General features: G+C 43.7%; 1 protein-coding gene across 10 annotated transcripts in view; it reads left to right on the plus strand.

The window, feature by feature from the left end:
* The window catches only part of MYT1L (myelin transcription factor 1 like), a 301,658-nt gene that overhangs the window by 22,247 nt on the left and 259,288 nt on the right, over window positions 1-20,123 (plus strand). For all 10 annotated transcript variants that reach the window (XM_036335449.1, XM_036335455.1, XM_036335454.1 and 7 more), the window contains exon 2: window positions 18,551-18,644. The gene's annotated coding sequence lies outside the window, so the exon portion shown is untranslated. The remainder of the gene's footprint in view (window positions 1-18,550; window positions 18,645-20,123) is intronic.

Below are 20,123 nucleotides of genomic sequence, written 5' to 3' on the forward strand. Positions count from 1 at the left end.
ACCACGGCCTATGGCAATGAAGAATCCTCTATGTTTTATGAGTTTCAAAAACTTAAATTATTTCATCAATTTAAATAGGATGGCTATGCTGGATTAAACTTATTGGGGGGGATATATATTTAGAAATCATACCTCATTTCGGCATATTTTAAACCAAATGTTGGTTGGAGAGATCTATTTTTGCCTCCTGATGTGGGGTGAAGAGTGGGTGTGGTTGGGCATGAACTGTGGCGGAGATGTGGTCTCACACTAGCCTGCAGTTGTTACTGGGATTTGCAATGTTCCTATGTTCTGTCCAAGCTCTGCCTTCATGGTGATGGTTTATAGATGGTTCAGGGGATTGTGATGGAGATATACAACCTCCATAATCAATTTTACCTCACCCCAAACACATGTCTAAATTTCAAATGCCACAGCACAAAGCTCTGCCAGGCCTGCTAGACCACCAGTGACGGACACAAAGCACTACCTGGCTCCATAAACTCCTTCACCGGGAATGAGCCAAAAACGGTTAAAAGATTACAAGTAGAAAAGATGAAGAGGAACTTAGAGCTTATTTTACATAAAAGTGGCGAGGATGAGGAAGGTCATTGGTACAGAAAGCACAGAGAAGCACCATGGAGGCTGAGGACTAAGTTGGCCCGATTCTGTTAACCTACCATCCCCTGCAGAGTGGACCCTCCTCTTACTCCATTGGCTAGTGCTGGGCACACTACTCACTTGACAGTGCTCTAGTCACCTCAACATGCAAGGTCCTTACTCATGAACGTCTTTATTTCCTGCTCACATCTAGACTGTATCTCCTTAGGGCTGTGCCTTCTGCCTGAAAGGCATTAATTTCTACCACAGAGATTTTCCAGTGCCTCACACACGCGAAAGGTGTTCAGCAGATACTGGTTTGATTACTCATTTGGGATATACGTTGTTCATATTGTTAATATTTTGTTAAATCCAATATGGCTATGACAACTGAGTTTACCTTTTGGTGTCTTTTTGTTTCCCGCTTTTATATCATCTCAATTCAAATTTTTGTTCTTGGATAAGAGTGTCCGAGAGATACCGCCGATGAGAAATACAGAAAGGAAGCCTGGCTTGTTGATCCTGCCTATAGCCAGGCGACCATGTCTGCGCTGGGACCCTGGTGTGGCTCAGTGTGAGAGGTCTCCTCTGTGGGACAGTGCTCGGGAGAATTCTTGAAGGGGTATCTTATCCCATACCTCGTTCTTCTGAGAAGTAAAGTGGCAAATATCACTTTCAGTGGTGATTGTGTTTATTGCTCATGCAGCCTGAACTTTGCTCATTTTCAGACAAGCTGGCTTTTGGTTTGGTTTTTACAGTATCCTCTTGGTGTCCAGAGGGAGTAACTTGCTCTCAACATGGAATCCTGTAGGATGCATGTGCCTCTCCAATGAGGCCGGTTGAGAACTGTTCCAACATGGTCCATGTAGCACCCACATGCTTTCTTTCAGCTGAAATAAATCCATGGGCCTGGTGACCCACTGCTCAAGGGTGGGGTCCTTCATCCGCACCCAGCCTGACTAAAGGTGGTGATATTCCTTAAGAAACAGCAGCATTTGATTTTCAAGTTTTAACTACATTGCTCCTTACCACATTTTGGTAAACAAGTCAGTTGATAGGGATCTACTGAGCTCCCCATCTGTGCGGAGAGGTGTCTTGAGGATGTGAAAGAACTGACGTGACAATGGTGAATGCCAAGCACAAGTGCCCCAGGAGAACACAGTTACCACGTTTATCTGCAAGTGCGGACCAAGCAATCAGACTGTTGTCATTCCAGTTTTAGCTTGCCTACTTTTGTGACAGGTCACCTTATATTTCACATTATATCTCCACCTTTAAAGCCTAGCATACCATGTTGACATCATGTTGATCAAGGTTATTGGAAGGATAAAAAAATAAGATAATTTTGTGAAATGTGAAAGGGGTTTTACAAACTCTATGACTAGGATGATGACTATTCTTTTTTCTTTTTTAAAAAATCGTATTTAACTTAGAATTAAGGATTGAGCCCAATTGCTCACTCTCTGGCAAATAGTAGATGCTATTTAAGTGTAAGGTGAATAATTTATGGAATGAATAAAAATAAAGACAGTACTTACAGGAGGGACTTGATGCTAGTTACAATTCAGGGACATTTATGGACATTCCCAAAGTCAGAAGAGATTTTGCACCAAAACAAAAATCTGACCCTTTAAAGCATCCATAGGTTCCTCTCCCAAGGACTTTGTTCAAGCATCAAATCATGATTGCACATCACCACATCTATAATCTAATAATTTTTGGTTTTAGCAAAGTTTTCGATGAGACAAAGGAGCCCATTGAAATGCTTTAACAGTCATAGTGTTTGATCAGGTTTCTACTCTGTGTTCAGTCCCGGCTGTCTGAGCACAGAGCTGTCTATCTTCTCAGGGAGGGAAGAGCCCATTGTTCATTGTGAGCAGACATCAGCTACAGGCATATGCATAAATCAGCATGTTTAGTGGCAGGCACAGTCACTGCGATTTGACATCTCAGTCAAGTTTGTCTTTAAGTCTGGCAAAAATAGAAGTAGAGCAACCCCTCCTCCTCCCCGTTTCAAAGGAAAAGTGGCCCTATGTTTCCAAAGCTCACCTTCTACGGATGAACAAACTCACAGGAAGGAACGAAGCAAGACTGCTTCTGTGGGTTTGTTTTTATCAACTGGTGAAAAACGTTCTGAATATTTAGACAACACTTACTGACTAATAAGTTCAGTAGTCACTCATTTATCCAGTCTACTAAAATTTCAACCTCGTCTGATTCCTGTGTGCAGAATTCATTTCTGCTTCAATATTCTGCCATGCTTTATATTTGTGAAAATGATGGGATTTCCCTGTTTGTGGGTGCATTTTCTGTAATGCTTGTGAAATGTGCTTATGTTAATGTCCTTGAAAGGCCATTGATGGCAGTAGTATTAGCCTATAATGAGTATAACTTTTGGAATAGACAGAAGGACATTTGTAAGCCTGACATGGCTCACATTTTATATCAACAGGACAAAGCTTATACTGTCACATGATATACATTTACAATGTTTTATTTGGTCATGTTTACATGAACTAAGCAGTTGGGCTTAAGTGGTGGCTCTCCATGATGTTTCCATAGCTAACCAACTAAAGGAGCATTCGCCATGGCTGTATTCACTGACCCTTCCATTTTTGTTTTATTCTCCGCTATCACAAAGGGTTGGGAACAGTGCCCAGCACAGAGTAGGGCTCAAACATGTAAGCTGGATATTTGCTAATAAAGTGACGAAGAATAAACTTATCTGCCTACATATGTGAAGTGGGGCATATTAGAATTTGAAAAGTTTTCAATATGTCTGTTTGAAATAAAGTTTTCTGATATATAGAAGAAATGAGACAAAGAGACAGGAGAAAAGACAGACATGGGTGGGCAGAGCCTAGGAAACAGAAAAGGCAGAAAGGCAAGCGAGAGGGGCTGCGCAGAGGGCAGAGGTCACAGACATGGAGCTGCAAATGCCAGTGGTGATACAAATGCCTTCCATGTGTGGCCCTCAGACTGACCTGAAGGGAGAATGAGCATGTGGTCCAGCCCTGCGGCCGTGGCCAGAGGCTCTTCCAGGACAGTGCAGGCAGCGGGCATCCTGGGGAATCAGAGCGTGACTGGTTGGTGCTCACAGAGCAGAAGGCCTGGCCTGGCTCCTAGCCCTTGCTCTGGTTACTACAAGATCCATGGACAGGCGGCTGCTCTAGGCTGTGTGGGGAGGAAAATGAAACTCACAGGAAGTCAGCTGTCTGTGAGAGCTCCAAGAATAACTGCACACATGTGAGAAGGCTCAGCTCCCCCTCGCCCCCAGCAGCACTCAGACAACTCAGAACGTGCAGTTGACAAAATTCCCCTAAACCTTCGTCTTGCAGAGGAAAGAATAGTTTGCTGTTATTTGGAAGATGTGCTTGGCTGATGGTATAGTGTTCTACCTGGGTGCAGGTGACTGTAAATCCCTGGGGGACTTCACACCCTGGCTGAGGGGTGGCTTTGCCAGGAGTGGTGTATGGACAATATCCTATTGCTTGCAACTGATTTCTCAAGCATGAGAGTGATTGTTAGAAGGATTTCTCAAGCGGCTTTAGTAATTCTTTATGAAACAAAGAAATTAGGGATGTCGAATGTTCTATAATAAATAACAGGAATTCACAGGCAATCAGCAGTTAAATACCTTTATGCACACATACACAAATAATTGTGTGCATTTTATATATTTATTTGACTGTTTGAAACATGCCATATCAATTTTACTCCTAGTAATTTGCAAATGGTTGATGTACACAAAGAAGGAACACTTCCATTAAAGAATTTGAATTTCCAAGGTTATTTAAGCCCCTTTCATGTTGCCCCAACAGGAGAGCATGCAGTGTTTCACAATAATGCTTGGACCTCAGGCCAAGTTAGCTCAGACCTCAGACCCAGTTAGCCCTGATCTCACGCAGGTTAGCCCTGACCTCAGGCAGGTTAAACTGCCCCAGCATCCCTCCAAAGTCACAGACACACCAAACAGTACTGATTTCTTCCCTTTGCTTAAAATTAATTAAAAGGATTCACTGCCTCAGCAAGCTGGTGAAAAGTCGTGTAGAGCCAACTATGATTTAGGAATCTGATGAGGGAAAGGTGGTGAGGAATTGGGGAGAGGTTGTGATGGGATCGGCTGTTTAAGAAACCATCTTGAATGAGCCTGTCTAGTCTATGTGTGAGGGAGACTCCACCGGTTTTGAAGAGGTAGATGAGTCAGCATTCAACAAAGCTACAGAGAAACAGATGATAAACTCCTCGGATACTTAACTTTCCACTTTCATTGATAATTATGCTTCCCTTGGAAAGAAATACAGTCGATAGCACCGTTTTTACTTAATTTGCATGGAGAAACGTAGTGGCTGCAATAGGCAGTTTTCCTGGGTCTTCAATGCAGACCCCTGGCTGCCTCCTCCCTCCCACACCCAACACTGAAGCTCTGAGCTGATTGGTGGACACGCACACTTCCAGATTGCAGACACAGACTCCTTCCCCGAGGCCAGCTCTGACCCAGGCATCCTGCCTGCCAAGCCCACAGGCATGGCCTGAGGTCTCCTCCTGCCCTGACAAAGGTGACACTGGGCAGATGCACTGTGAGGAGATTATGGCCGCATCTGTCACCCGTAGAGCCACAATTTCCACATATCATCCTTGGCTGCTCTGCCTCAGTAAGATGTGCTATCTCAGGTGCCCCCAGAAGAACCCAGTGCTTTGGGGTCTGGAGTAAGCCACACCCCTTTTAAATAAACACAGAGCTATCCTGGCCAGAGTGAGAAGTTTTCCCATAGCCCTGTGCATGTGCACAGTATGAACTAACTTCATGGGTCAGCGCAGCCGCACATGACATAGTGTGTGTTGTGATTCTGTGTTAAGATTTTAGAATAATAAAATGATTGATAGCACTCTCATAAACAGCCCCGTTCTCCCAAACACCCACTGCCTTCCTCTACACCTCCCAGTCTTAGACTTTAACATAGATAACGGAATCTAAGGTATTCATTTTTGGAACACAGAAGAGTATTTATCACATTAAGGATTTTTGCTTTTTTTTTTTTTTTTTAAAGGAAAGCCTTTAATTTGAAAGTTTACAAAATTTTGCACTATTATGTTTTCTTTTTTTTCCTTCATTGCAGCTAGCAAATTACTGCAAAGCCATTCTTAAAATTAAATCATGGCTACTGATGAGGATTTCCCTGGTAAATCCCACCCCAGAAAGCGTGTTTCTATTTAAGCTGCATTGCATTATCTCACAACTGATTGTTTATTACATAGGTTTTCACTGGTTTCCTTTTTTTTGTACTTCTATTTTGTCTCTTCAAAAAGAGCTAAGGCCTTTGAGGAAAAGATATCAATTCTCCCAGCATGTCCCATTGCATTTGGTTGTCAGTAGGCACATAATGGTTACCAAAATGTGTGCATGCCAGCTGGTTTGGAAGTCAAGTGTGTCGGTTTATACTTCTGGCCAGAATTAAAAGCTGGGCCTAATCAAAGATAAATCTGGTCCTCACAGCTCATAATTACTAATTACTAGGATACTTGGGGACTAAATATGCTAAAAAGATTTCATGAGTATTTGCTTACCTTAGTTTCCTTCCAGAGTTATCCAGCCAGCCTACCCAAGCTTCCTTTCTCACTTCCGAACTGGAAGGTCATGTAAACATTGACATTGATGTGAACACGAGAGAGAACGAAGCACGCTGGAATGCTTAATGCCTTTTGTGGGGGTAGTGAATAGGTTTTGTTTTTTAAAATTATTATTGTGATAAGAACACTTAAAATGAGATTAACCTCTTTAATTTTTCAGTGCACAGCAGAGTACTGTTAACTAGAGGAACAATGTTGCACAGATCTCCAGAACGTAGGCATCTTGCAAAACCGAACTATGCACAGCACTCACCTCACCCCCGTCCCTGGCACCATCATTCTTCTGTTCTTAAGAGTTTGACTCTTGTAGGTGCTGCATATGAGGGCAATCATACAATGTTTGTCTTTCTTTGTCTGGCTTATTCCACCTAGCCAGGTAGTCACTAATGGCAGGATTTTCTTCCTTTTTTTAAGTCGGAGTAATATTCCTTTGTGTATACATACCACATTTCCTTTATCCATTTATCCGTCCATGGACACTTACTGTTTCCATATCATGGCTATTGTGAGTAATGCTGCAATGAACGTAGGAGTGCAGGTATCTCTTTAGCTCATGATTTCAATTCTTTTGTGTAGATACCAGAAGTGAAATCGCAGAGGACTCACTATACCATTGTCCGCAGAAGCTACACAAACTTATAGTCACATCAACAGTGTACTAGAGTTCTCTTTTCTCACCAACACTTGTTGTTTGTGGACTTATCGATGGTAGTCATTCTGACAAGTGTGAGGTGCTATCTCACTGTGGTTTTAATTTGCATTTCTCTGATGATTAATGCTGTTGGACATCTTTTCACATACCTATCAGCATTTATGTGTCTTCTTTGGAGAAATGTCTATTCATGTCCTTTGCCCAGTTTTTAATTCAGTTATTTCTGTGTGTTTTTTTTTTGTTGTTGTTGTTTTGCTCTTGAGTTGTAGGAATTCCTTATGTATTTTAAATATTAAAGTCAAATAAGATACGTGTTTGCAAATATTTTCTCCCATTGTATAGGTTGCCTTTTCATTATGTTTCATTTGATGTGCAGTAGTTTTTAGTTTGATGTAGCCCCACTTGTCTATTTTTGCTTTTGTTGCTTAATATTATTAAAATGTTCATACCACACAAAACGATCTAAAGCAGCAGTTCTCAACCTGTGGGTCGCGATCCCTTTGGAGGTCTAATGACCCTTTCATAGGGGTCGCCTAAGACCATCCTGTATATCAGATATTTACATTACGATTCATAACAGTAGCAACATTACCGTTATGAAGTAGCAACGAAAATAATTTTATGGTTGGGTCACAACATGAGGAACTGTATTAAAAGGGCCAGAAGGTTGAGAACCACTGATCTAAAGATTCAATGAAATCTCTATCAAAATCCCAATGGCATCTTTTACAATAATAGAACAAACAATCCTAAAATTCACATGGAACCATAAAATACCCTAGAGAGCCAGAGCAATCTTGAGAAAGATCACTTCCTGGTTTAAAAACATATTCCAAAGCTATAGGAATCAAAACAGTATAGTACTGGCATAGCCCGATATCTAGAGCAGTGGCACAGAACAGAGCCCATGAAAAACCCAGGCATATGCTGTCAATTGATTTTTGACAAGGGTGACAAGCATACTCCATGGGGAAAAGACAGTTTTTTCAATCAGCAGTGTTGGGAAAACTGGATATCCACATGCAAAAGAATGAAATTAGATCCTTCTATTACACATGAAATCAACTCGAAATGAATAAAAACTTAAATGTAAGACCTGAAATTAAAACTTTTGGAAGAAAAATAGGTGAAAAGCTCTATGACCTTGGTTCTGGTCATGATTTCTCAGAATAGCTCTGCTTTACTAAAATTTAGGGCCTTTTTTTTTTTTTTTTTTTTTTTTTTTTTTTTTATCTTAGATGACTTATAAAGGCATTGCCTTTATTTTTCTGGCTCCCTTCCTTGCTGGGAAAGTGCTCATATGGTAATAGGGAGGAGGAGGAGGAGGACAATGTTTCATTCTGCCCGAAAGGATGCATTTGTTTTTCTAGAGAAATTCTGAAACCCTCCCTGGAGCTAATGCCTTTATGCACACTGAGTGGTGCCTGTGGCTGCTGGCATGGTGGGAGGGGAGAGCAGAGAGATGTGAAAGTGCCTGAATGTTATGAATTTTAAAACCTGTCTCTGGGGGGAAATTAACAGGAATGTCGTGGCCCATCTGCGGAAAAGCATGCACTTGGTGGAGCCTTTTTCATTGATAAGGGACTGGTGGGTTCCTGTCCAAAGCACTGCCAGGTGACCACACGCTGTGGTGTGTCTGGGACAGTCCAGGTTTATACCCGATGTCCAGGTGTCCTATGCAGTTTGATGTTTGCCCCAAACAAGGTGCCCCAGCCATGTTGCACTATAGTTAGGGCATCCAAATGCAAATTTCAGGATGCTTTTACTTTGAGCCCAGCAAAAAAAATGGCTCAGGAGACAATTCTAGGACACTAGGGTTTTTGCTACTTCACTGAGATGCCTGTGGAAGCAGAGAAACAGAGAAAACCTGCAAAACAATTGTGCCTTGGATATGGGTTGTGTATACTGTGCCTAGCTGGACATGCAGGGAAGCAGATGTTTGCATTATTACTGGTCTGCCCTAAAAGTGTCCACACTGCTCGTGGTTCCAATTGGCCCTAAAGGGTCCTCCAGATTGGTGGGAGCAAGGCTGAGAAGGGGTCCTGGCTCCCCCAATGCTGGCTGCTCCCACCTAAGCAAGGAAAGTTGCTTTCCTTTGCAGCAGGCTGTCGGTTGTGCTTTGAGGAGCCTCCGATGAGGTTAGAAGCCCAGCACACACTGGGTTAGGCATGACGATACTCTAGCCTCTTACTGACCTGCCCATCAGAGATAAGCTTGTTTCTGAGGCCAACCACGGGCTTCCTTCCACAGCCTGAAACACCAAGCCATGCCTTGAGCACAGCAGAGACAGCACATGCATTGCACAGCTGTGTTTGCCTCTGTGCTTGTGTCCCTGCTGATCTCCTTACCTTGACATTGTCGGGTCCTCAAGCCTCTTTTTCACACCCATCTCCCTGTCCTTTTATTCTGGAGTTAATGATGTTAGTGAGACAGCATTTCTAGAAAAAATGAAATGTATCAATGTTGAAATACTGACAAAAAGGTCATGTTCCATCAAAAAAAGCATCCCAATATTCATCAAAAATCTTCTTTAATTTCTTAAACAAAGGGGGAAAACCCTCGAAATGGAAATGTGTCATGAATCATGTCCTTTTTCTCTTTTTTTAATTTTTTTTATTGCTTAAAGTATTACAAAGGGTATTACATGTGTGTCCTTTTTTTCCCCCGCCCTTGACAGTCCCCTGGCCTCCCCTACCCCCCAGTGTCTTATGTCCATTGGTTATGCTTATATGCATGCATACTGTCCTTTCTCTTTTTAAAAAAAATCATCTAGATGGGAATATTAAGTTTACTAAACAGGACAAGATTCTTTTTAAATATACTTTTATCAATTTCAGAGAGGAAAGGATAGAGAGATAGGAACATCAATGATGAGAATCACTGATTGGCTGCCTCCTGCATGCCCCCTACTGGGGATCGAACCTGAAACCCAGGCATGTGCCTTGACTGGAATCAAACCCAGGACCCTTAAGTCCAGTGGTTGCTAACCTTTCGGACCTCACGAACTATCAGTGGTCCGCGGACCACCGGTTGGCAACTGCTGCTTCAGTCCACAGGCCAATGCTCTATCCACTGAGCCAAACCGGTAGAGCCAGAATAAGCACTCTTTATTGGAGAATTGGTCTCTTCTACTAAATAACTTTTTTTCCCCCATTTGCTTTAAAAGGCACAGTTTCCTCTTGCCTCTCAAATAGCTTTTGTTTTGGGAGCAGTGACAGGTCTTTTACTTGTATTTCAGGTGACTTTTATATCAAAGTTTCTTAATCACTCAATGTTCCTTTTGACTGATTCTGGCTTGGTTATAAGCACCTCCTAGAAAAACAGAATAAAATTTTCTATATTTATCTTAGTTTGTAAAATGTAACTCTACCCTTGAATTTCTTGATTCTATGTATTTGGGTTGTCACGCTTTTGAAATAAACTGATGTTGAGGACAGAAAGTTCGTTTTTGTCTCTGTCTCTCTGTTTCTCTCTGTCACTCCGTCTCTCCTGCTCTTTCTCTCTGGCAACATCCACATTTGGCTGACTTTCCCTCCCCCATAATGCAAGGCATCCACGTTCTGGGTAAGCTTGATGCAGTGGCTGGACAGCAGAAGGAACTATCTGATGTTTGTGTTCTTGCTACACATAATTTACCAAATGCATGATACACAACAGATAAAACTGTTTTCAGGATATTCGTGTTCAACGTGGATTGCCATCGTCCTGGTCTCCAGTGCAGCATGATTCAAATTCCTTTTGCCTTCTTATCTTCTCATCTGACTCATACTCAGGCTTCAGAGCTCTGGGCCTGACTTCTGCCCAGTCTATGGTTTCTCTTTTCTGGATTTCACATATATCTACTCCAAAGACCTCAGCACTCATAACATCATAGGCTTTTCTGAGAGTGAGAGATGTGTCATAGATTTCATAGAGTCCAGCACATCTCCAGATTCAGGGATTCTCCCTAAAACATGCCTGGCGGGTATTCATCTGCTGATCCAGTCTTTGCTTGAATGCCTACCATGATGGGGAGTTCATGATGTATAACTGCATTTAGCTGATCTACTCTGTGTTTGCCGATTGCTTCTGTACCTGGAACATCAGCTGCTTGAGGACAGGGACTGTATGAGTAGACACAGATAGAGGCATTGACACAGAGGCACGTGATGTAGATCCTAGGCTACCCAGCAGCGTTGTGCAGATGCGACTGTTTCAACAAGCACTTCATTGCTTTCTTCTGCAAGGTGAATGGTAAAGTGAGCATCAGGTTCCATTTGAGTCACAATGGATTCCATACTCATGATCCCATGTGCAGGGACCCTCGCCCTCCCTAAGAATGAGCTATAACATGAAACATATTTAAGACAATTGGGCCTCATTTGTGAAACGGAGGTAATGCCTAGTCTAAAGGCCGCGTCCCTTCCCTTCTCTCTCCCGGGTTCACGTAGCAATGGGAACACAGCCGCCATCACCCCGCTGGGCCCCGGCCGGCCTCGGGGGCACTGGAGACAGCGCGGCAACAAATCCCACTGCGGAGCGTGGTGTGTGGCACCGCCGGCTGCACCGGCTCGGTCCTCCCGCTCGCACTCCCCCTGAAAGGAAGCCCTGCGCCTGCGCCGCGGACTCTGTTGTGTGGTACCTGGCGGCGCTGGGGGCCGGGCGAGGCCTCTCGTCATCGCAGGGCTCCCTCTCATGATGCGGCGTTCGTGTGCCCGGCGGCCTGGAGCCGCCTCACCGTCACGGCGCGTGACTGAGCCGCCTGGTCCCCGTGGCCGGTTCGGCAGCGCCCGCCGGCCTCACACCCTCCAAGGCACAGCGTCAGCCTCACCCACAGCGGCTCCACGCACTCACCGCCACTTCCGGGAGGCCAGGGCGCCGCCGGAAGTGACGTCCACGCCTGGGCCCCGGCTTCCCGCTCAGGCCCACCGGAAGTAAGTGCCATGCACCGGAAGTGCAGGAGGCGCCTCAGGATGCCGGCGAAGGACGACGAGCGGGAGGCTGGCTGCGCTGAGGCGGCCGAGGCCCCGCATGTCCGTGTCCACTACCCGCCTCCTTGGGCCCGCGGGAGGAGGCGCGGCCCCTCGCGGGCGCTGGGCTGTGTCTCTGCGTCCAGGTGGCGGGCTCGACGCCCGGGCCGGCCTCGCGGTGCGTGTGGCCCGGTGCGCCTGGGCGGCCTCGGGCCTGAGGGCGCTGTCTCGCCGACTTCGCACCTTCGCTCCTCCTCCCCGCCGCTCCGCCTTCTGGTCGTGGAGACCAGGTCTTTGGGCCCTGCGTGCGGACACCGCCGGGTACCATTGGCCCCGCGCATTCCTGCGCGACCCCCGCTCGTCTCTCGGGACGGATGTCCTGTCACAGCGCCGAGGAACAGGTACTGGCAGTTTCCCAGAGTTCGCCCCGGGCCGAGCCTGCGTGCCGCCCTGTGCCCTCAGCGGGGTTTTTATCTGGTTTCCTGTGCGTTTTCGAATGGACTTCAGGGAGTAGGATTGCAGGCCCCACCTGAGGGGAGGCACACACCTGAGGGGCACACATGTGAGGGGAGGCACATACGTGAGGGGCACACCCATGAGGGGCACACCCATGAGGGGCACACACCTGAGGGGAGGCACACACGTGAGGGGCACACCCATGAGGGGCACACACCTGAGGGGAGGCACACACGTGAGGGGCACACCCATGAGGGGCACACACCTGAGGGGAGGCACACGTGAGGGGAGGCACACGTGAGGGGAGGCACACACCTGAACGAGACACACAACTGAGGCTGTGAGGGCAGGAAGTGCGCAGAGGAGACCGGGTGCTCCTCCTCGCTGCGCCCTGCTGTCAGTGCCCCACCGGCTCTTCAGCAGCACCCTTTTTCAAGTTTCAGGAGGCACCCCAGTAAGAGCTAGGAGGCTGCTCACAAAAATACTGAAAAGTGAAAGACGCCAGGTGACAAAGAGGCAGGGCCCTCCCCCACCGCGTGTGGAGTCCTGCCCCGCGGGGACCCTGTCCTAGGAGCGGCACGGAGGCCTCCACACTGAGTGCGCAGACCAGGCCTGGGCCTCAGGGAGGTGGGCCGCCTGCCTCCATCTGAAGGGCGCCTCCCTTCCTGTTCCCTTAGCGACTGTGTCGCCCTTTCCTGTTTCGCCTCCTCAGCGAGGGGACCTTGCTTAGATAAGGCTGGTGTCTCCCCGGGGCTCAGTGTCCTACCTCTCAGCCCCAGAGTCGCCATGTCATCCCTTCGCAGGGTGGGTCCGTGGCCGCCGCATTAAATCTTCAGCGTCCGGGCTCAGGGCTCTTGTGATTTGAGCGCCAACATGTGAACCCATGGCGTATGCACCTCACTGCCCTCAGTCCAGGACACTGTCATCTTAAAAAGGGTGTCAGCTCAAATCAGAAACCGCTGGTTTCAGAGTCAAGAAATAGGAAAACCACCACAGCTTTGTGCTAAAACCCAAGAACATGACCCTTTTCTCTGATTTTTGATCATTCTCACTTCTTGTGTTGCTTCTGTGCCTTGTCCATAGTTTTGAGTTTTACTTCTCAAAGTTTTGCTTAAGTAAAAAGAGAATTTATGTAGAGCTGTATTTTTTAAATCAGGTTTTTTCTTATATTTCCATATTGATTTTTATCTTAGCCCTATAAGGTGACTATGGCAGTCTAATCTTTTCTTTTTATTCCACTAATGGAGGAGCTAGTTGAATTGTAAAGTTCATACTGATAGGAAGTGGCAGAATACCAACTCAAATCTGTTTCTTTAGCTAAATTTTGAGCCCTTCTTTTGAGTCAGTGGTTCTAAGCCTTCCTGCATGTTAGTATCACCCGGGGAGTTTTTAAAGAAGAAGGTAAAAAGGGGTCAACTATATGGTGATGGAATGAAACTAGACTTTGGGTGATGAGCACACAATACAGATTTTGTATTATATAAAGTTGTACACCTGAAATTTATATAATGTCTTCAACCAATGTTATCCCAATAAATTTAATTTAGTATCACCCGGGGAGTTTTTAAAGAAGAAGGTAAAAAGGGGTCAACTATATGGTGATGGAATGAAACTAGACTTTGGGTGATGAGCACACAATACAGATTTTGTATTATATAAAGTTGTACACCTGAAATTTATATAATGTCTTCAACCAATGTTATCCCAATAAATTTAATTTATAAAAGAAGAAATACTGATGCCTGCCTGGGCTTTACTTCCGGCCAATTAAATCCCAGTATCTGCAGGTGGACCTCAGTATGTTTTAAAAGCTCCCCAGGGATTCTAATATGCGTCCAGCGTTGAGAACTACCCTGTTTTCTTCCCTCTCTGTCAGGGCATAGCAACTTTTCTTTTTAATCTTTATTGTTGAAAGTATTACATAAGTCTCCCTTTCCCCCCCTATTGACCTCTTCCAGCCTGCTCATAGCAACTCTTTTTTAAAAAATGAAAGCAGATAAAGTAGAAGCCAGGGCTCCAGACCTGCCCAGCTCAGTCCTGCCCCTGCTTGCCTCCTGGGCACATGAACATTTGTTCAGTCCGGGGTTGGATGTAAGCTGGGGGCACTTAGAGGTAGAGAACATGATTTGATGATAAGTTTTCAAAAGTTCTTCTTTTACTATTGAGGAAATGAGCCCAAGAAAGGGATTCCAGAGTGAGTAGAGGAGCCTTTTTTGCCTGTGTACTGTAATTTGCAATTGGGTGGCTTACATCATGATACTCATGAGTGATTGTGATGATGGGTTGCCAAGGCTTTGTCAGAACAAAAATACCCAGACTCCCATTGGAGATCCTAAACCTGACTTGGGGAGGTCTTCCCCAGGGAGCAAATTTCCTTTCACTGCACACCATCCCTTCTTTCCTCCACCTCCTGGGACCTACCTCCTGGGATCCTGTTGGCACTGGGGTTAGAGTGAGGCTGTGTTTATGACATGATGCAGGTGAGCTTGGGGCTTGGGGATTGCTGACTCTATAGGCAATTAATTGGATCTACATATAAATCTCATTTTCCATCTCAGACAATGCTTAAGAAAGTCACATAATTTCTCAGATATCAAATGCTTTAAAATGTCAGTCATCTGCACACTCCATTTGCAGAGGATTTTCAGTCCTGTGTTCATATATTTGAAGATATTTTGTATTTACCTCATAGTCCAACTTTTTCATAAATTATTTATGGAAATTAGCTCACTAAATTAAACTAGTCTAGCCGGAAAAAAAAACAGCAAATAGTGCATTTTTTTAAAAAAAATTAAGAGTATGAGCAACTAACTACACCATGATGATACTTGAAGTATGGGTGGGAAATAGTATAAGCCTCAAAAATATGTGTATAAATAAACAGAAGATATAAAGAAACAGACTTTTAGGTTAATATGCAAAAAGGATCCAGGCAATCTACCAGCATAAGATAGAATATGCCCTCATTATCCAGGCAGTATCATCTACCAGGATTTCTTCAGGGTTGAGGAACCAAATAGTCACCCTTTTTGATGTTCAGCCTCACTCTTGTCAGTGAAGGATTCTGTCTGCCTGGACAAGTATCCCCATGGGCTCCATCAGGGAATAAGGAATCTCAACTTGCCTCTCTAGTCAAGAGCCACAGAAACCCCCTCAATAACAAAAGAATAAGCCTAGAGCTTATATCAAAGGATAGGAAGTTTTTTAAATATCTTAGGGAAAATAAGTTTTGTTATTCACTAATTTTGATTTAAGAAGCTATCAGTTTTAAAATGAGACCACATCATGTATCTAATGAGAAATCTGATTTCTGTTTTGGGACAGCTATAGAAGAGGCCAAGTAAATATTTTAGTGTGATCTGTGTATCTCCCAGAGAGTTCTGAAAGTCAAGCCTTGAGTTCTGCTATCACTCTGCTTAAGTCTCCCGTGTGTTAAATTCCAAAGTTGATGCTGGTTTATAAAGGTTTAGTTTCATTGATATTATTATTCCCATGGAAAGTTTATCACTTTTCCTCTGTTTAAAAGTGGTGATGTTGATGCATAAATAACTATGATTTTATTGATTTAAAAGACAATATGAAATAACTGTAAATTAACTAGAATTTATATATATAAAAGCCAAGCAACTGGAACGACTGGAACAACTGGAATGACTGGTTGCTGTGACATGCACTGTGGCCAGCCAACTGGCTCGATAAGGGGTGGGGCTGCCTGGCCAACCTCCTGCGGCCCTCCCCCTGGCCGACCCGGCCCCCGATTGGCCCCCCCACCCTGATCGGGGGCAGGGCCGGCCTGGCTGACCTCCTGTAGCCCCTCCCCTTGGCCAGCTGGCCCTGATTGGCCCTTGGGATGGGTCAGCCAGACCCCACCCATGCACAAATTCATACACCAGGCCTCTAGTATTTATATAAATTTAAAACTAACTTCCGGAATTTACTGGATAATTAAAGCTTAATTGCAGAGGTCAGAAATCTTAAAGATTGTCTAACCATCTATTACCCTCATTTTACAAATGAGAAAGTCACTCTGTGTAATTTTGAAATTCTCACTTTTTCCCTCATCTGCAGTGTTGTGATTATTTACATCTTATAGATTATATATATATAAGGCTAATATGCAAAGTGTTCCTTGGGAGTTCCACTGGGAAACCAGGAGTTCGCTCGCTCACTATGATGTGCTCTGACCACCACGAGGTGGTGCGGAGCTAAGGAAGGCCCTGGCCAGCAGCTGGTGAAAGAAGGCCCCAGCTGGCAGCTGGAAGACCCTGATTGGCCCTGATTGCCGACCAGGCCTAGGGACCCTACCTGTGCACAAATTTCTTGCACCAGGCCTCTAGTTTTAAAGTAAAATAAAAAGATTGAGACTGGCCCCTGCTAGTTTAATGGTTATTTAAATCACTTAACTTTGGAGTATTGGTACAGGTTGTAAACCTAGTACTTTGCATTACAGCCAGGATGAAAATGAAAGGAATGGCAAATTTAGAAGAAATAAGTGTGTACACATGTATGCACATGCATACAAATCTGTATGCACAACTATCCTTTCTACTTGATTACATGAGCGTTACTTCTATTTGTTTGCCATAAACTTCTCTTTTTAAGTGGAGTGGACAATCGATCTCAGCAGAGTTGTTTTTGACACCAAGTCTGTTCTTCTGATTAGCCCTTCCTCCCTGCCCTCACTATCTATGCACCCCTCTCTCTATTTTGAAGATAATCATTCAGAGGAGGGAGAAGACGCAAGGCTCTAGGTGTCTTGCATAGTTGTATGCAGTTAGCACTGAGCCACTTTGTTTGCTGTGTCTGTGTCACCATGTGCAGACAACCATGTGGGCCACTTAAAACCATTAAGACCTTTATTTCTGACTTACATTAGGCAAGATAACTCTAACCCAAGTAGAAACTAGATTTACTGTTATTTTCTCTTATAAGTAAGATTCTTAAGGCCTGAAATTCTCAGAAGTATCTTCTAATGGGTTCTTTGTTTTATTTTCCCCATTTACTAGAAATCATCAGAAACTTGATATCTGCATTACTTCATTTAAAAGTGTACATATATTTGATTAGATTTCGAATGATCTAAGATAATCTCCACATTTTAATAATGATTATATTGTCCTGGAAGAGTCATCGACTCTATCTACAAAACAGTCTATTTCTGTATGTGAACCAGAGCATGTCACAAATGTTAGATATTTTCTTTGAAAATAATGAAGAATCTAAAGTTTAAATGTTGGAGGATCTGAGAAAAATGGAGACATAGAAGGAACTCTGAAGTCAGAAAGAGCTGGTCTGAGTACTGTTAACTTTGTTCTAGCTGTGTGTCTCAGCGAGCTACCTCACATCTTGAGCCGATATAACATTTATATTTCCTATCTTTGAGGATTAAGTGAGGTCCTGGGCCCACAGTATCTAATAGATACTGTTAGATACTGGCTTCTCAGTTAGGCATTCAGTAATGGTAGTTATTGTTTGTGCTGTTCTTAATAGGAAGATTCTTTTCTCACTATCATCATACACAGTAGGAAGTGTGACTTTGGGCAGGCTGTGAAGACCCGGAGAGAGAGGGCATTCCAGGTAGAGGTAAGGAATATATGCAAAATGGAAGGCATAGAATTTCATGTTTCATTTTTCCTCCCACAGAATTGCTAAAATTGGAATGAATATGGTTGGTGGTTAGAAAAAGTTGAACTTGTGTTCCAAGGAATTCTTTTCCTTTTCTTCAGTTACCCCAGCTTCCCCTGTAAACCTAGAAAACAGGAAATATCAGAAACATCTTTTTTCCCCTTTCCATCTTTCTTTCTTAATACTGACACAGACTTAGGTAGGCAGTCTGATTTTGAGATCCATATTTGATTCTTCAGGCACAGCGATGTTTGATTCTGGAGTGCTCGCCTGTAGTCCAGAACCTTCTATTGACAACAGTGATTACAACCTGACAAGCAGGCAGTGTCCTGGGCATTTGAGCTCACTCTGACTCATCTCCCTTTGTTGGTCTTTGTAAGCTAGGGACCTAGGGACTTACCCAAGTTTCACACACCTGACCTTGCTCTGTAGTTTTATTAAAGATCAGACTTATTTCAAAAGCACTACAGCTCTGAGGAGAACAGCAGGATGTGTAGCTCCAGACTCTTCCTCAGCTGAAGTGCAGTGAGTACAGTCCTTGTGCACAGCCTCCACTGGCTTAAGGAGAAGAGCTCCCACGTCGGGAAACTGTCCATTTCCATTAAGTCAGAGGAATGTTCTCAGGTCCACTAACCACTTCTTCTGTCCTCTCTTGCAGGGAAGCTCCCTTGGAGGCCTAGGCTGAGGTGCGTGCAGATGCCGCCTGGACATCTGTCTGATCCACGTTAACATTTGAGGAGTCACAGAATGCGGTATGTTCATGCAGATGGGGCCTTGCACTTACTTTAGGATCATAAAGGTTACCTGAAACAAGTAGAAATCAGAATGCTGGATGCCTGATGTTGAATTAGGCCAATTGAGAAAGGGTTCTTTTCTACCAGTATTTCTTGTGTTTGATATTTAGATGCTTCAGTTTTACTTTATTGTTCAGTTTATTAAATATGCACATTAAGCTGATACATCAGCTATGACTTATTCTTATACCTTTACACTGATAAGAACATTGTATGTAATCTAAATGTTTCAGAAAAACAAGTCAAGCTGAGGGCCTTAATCCCAAATTATATTTCTACACAGTGTTTTCAACTTCTTTTTTTATTCCTGATATTTATATGGCTCCTTGTGAATTTCAGACACTTCCACTCAGATTATTTAATTGGGGCCTCATAAAAACTCTAAAAACTAAGTGGTGGGTAGCACCAAAGGAGCATTTGTGTATAACCCTGCATCCGGCATCTCCTCTGTCCATCAGATGGAGCCTGTGACAAACTCGGAGTGTAGAGAGGCAAAAGTGATATTTTTTGAAATCTGTTATTCTTTTGTAAAATTCCTCTTTTCTAAAGATTTATTCATACAGAGGCAAATTGTTAATAATGTTTAGCATGCATTATGTGTTTACTTTGAGTCAGGACCACTTTGTGTGAGTTCCTAACTTTTTCAGTCCTCACTGTACCCTCAAAAAGGAACTTAAGCCGAAACCGGTTTGGCTCAGTGGATAGAGCATCGGCCTGCGGACTGAAAGGTCCCAGGTTCGATTCCGGTCAAGGGCATGTACCTGGGTTGCGGGCATATCCCCAGTAGGAGATGTGCAGGAGGCAGCTGATCGATGTTTCTCTCTCATCGATGTTTCTAACTCTCTATCTCTCTCCCTTCCTCTCTGTAAAAAATCAATAAAATATATTAAAAAAAAAAAGAACTTAAAAAAAAGTAATCTCATAGCATGAGGCTTAAAAGACTAAAATTTTATTTCAGTATATATTACGAATTACCAAGAATTCAGTTCCAAATCTTATACTTTCATTCACTTATTCAGATATTAATTCAGCATATGAAGTACCTACTGTTTAAGCTAGACAATATTGATAGGCAAGTGGATTGGACATAGCCCATGATTTTGAGGTGTGCACCCTTTAGTAAAAGAATCTATACTTACATTGAGTGCTAGATATATAGTATGAAAAGCACTATAACAGATTTGCTTGAAAATATCTCATTATTAGCCATTTGTACAGTGACCATTATTCTTGATGCCTAACATTGAGTATTTCAAGATCCACAATAAATAAAGATTGTATTGTGTTCATTATACTTACCACAGAGTGTACTGTACCAGCACTTCTGGCCCCCACACTACCCAACTTATGAAAAGGAGGGTTGTTTTTGTTTGACTTCCTGAATATTTCTGGAAATGAATAGCCTACTACCCAGCAAATCAACCCATTCCATTATTT

The sequence above is a fragment of the Myotis myotis genome, unplaced genomic scaffold, assembly GCF_014108235.1.
Source record: "Myotis myotis isolate mMyoMyo1 unplaced genomic scaffold, mMyoMyo1.p scaffold_m19_p_14, whole genome shotgun sequence".
NCBI classification, from domain to species: Eukaryota; Metazoa; Chordata; class Mammalia; order Chiroptera; family Vespertilionidae; genus Myotis; species Myotis myotis.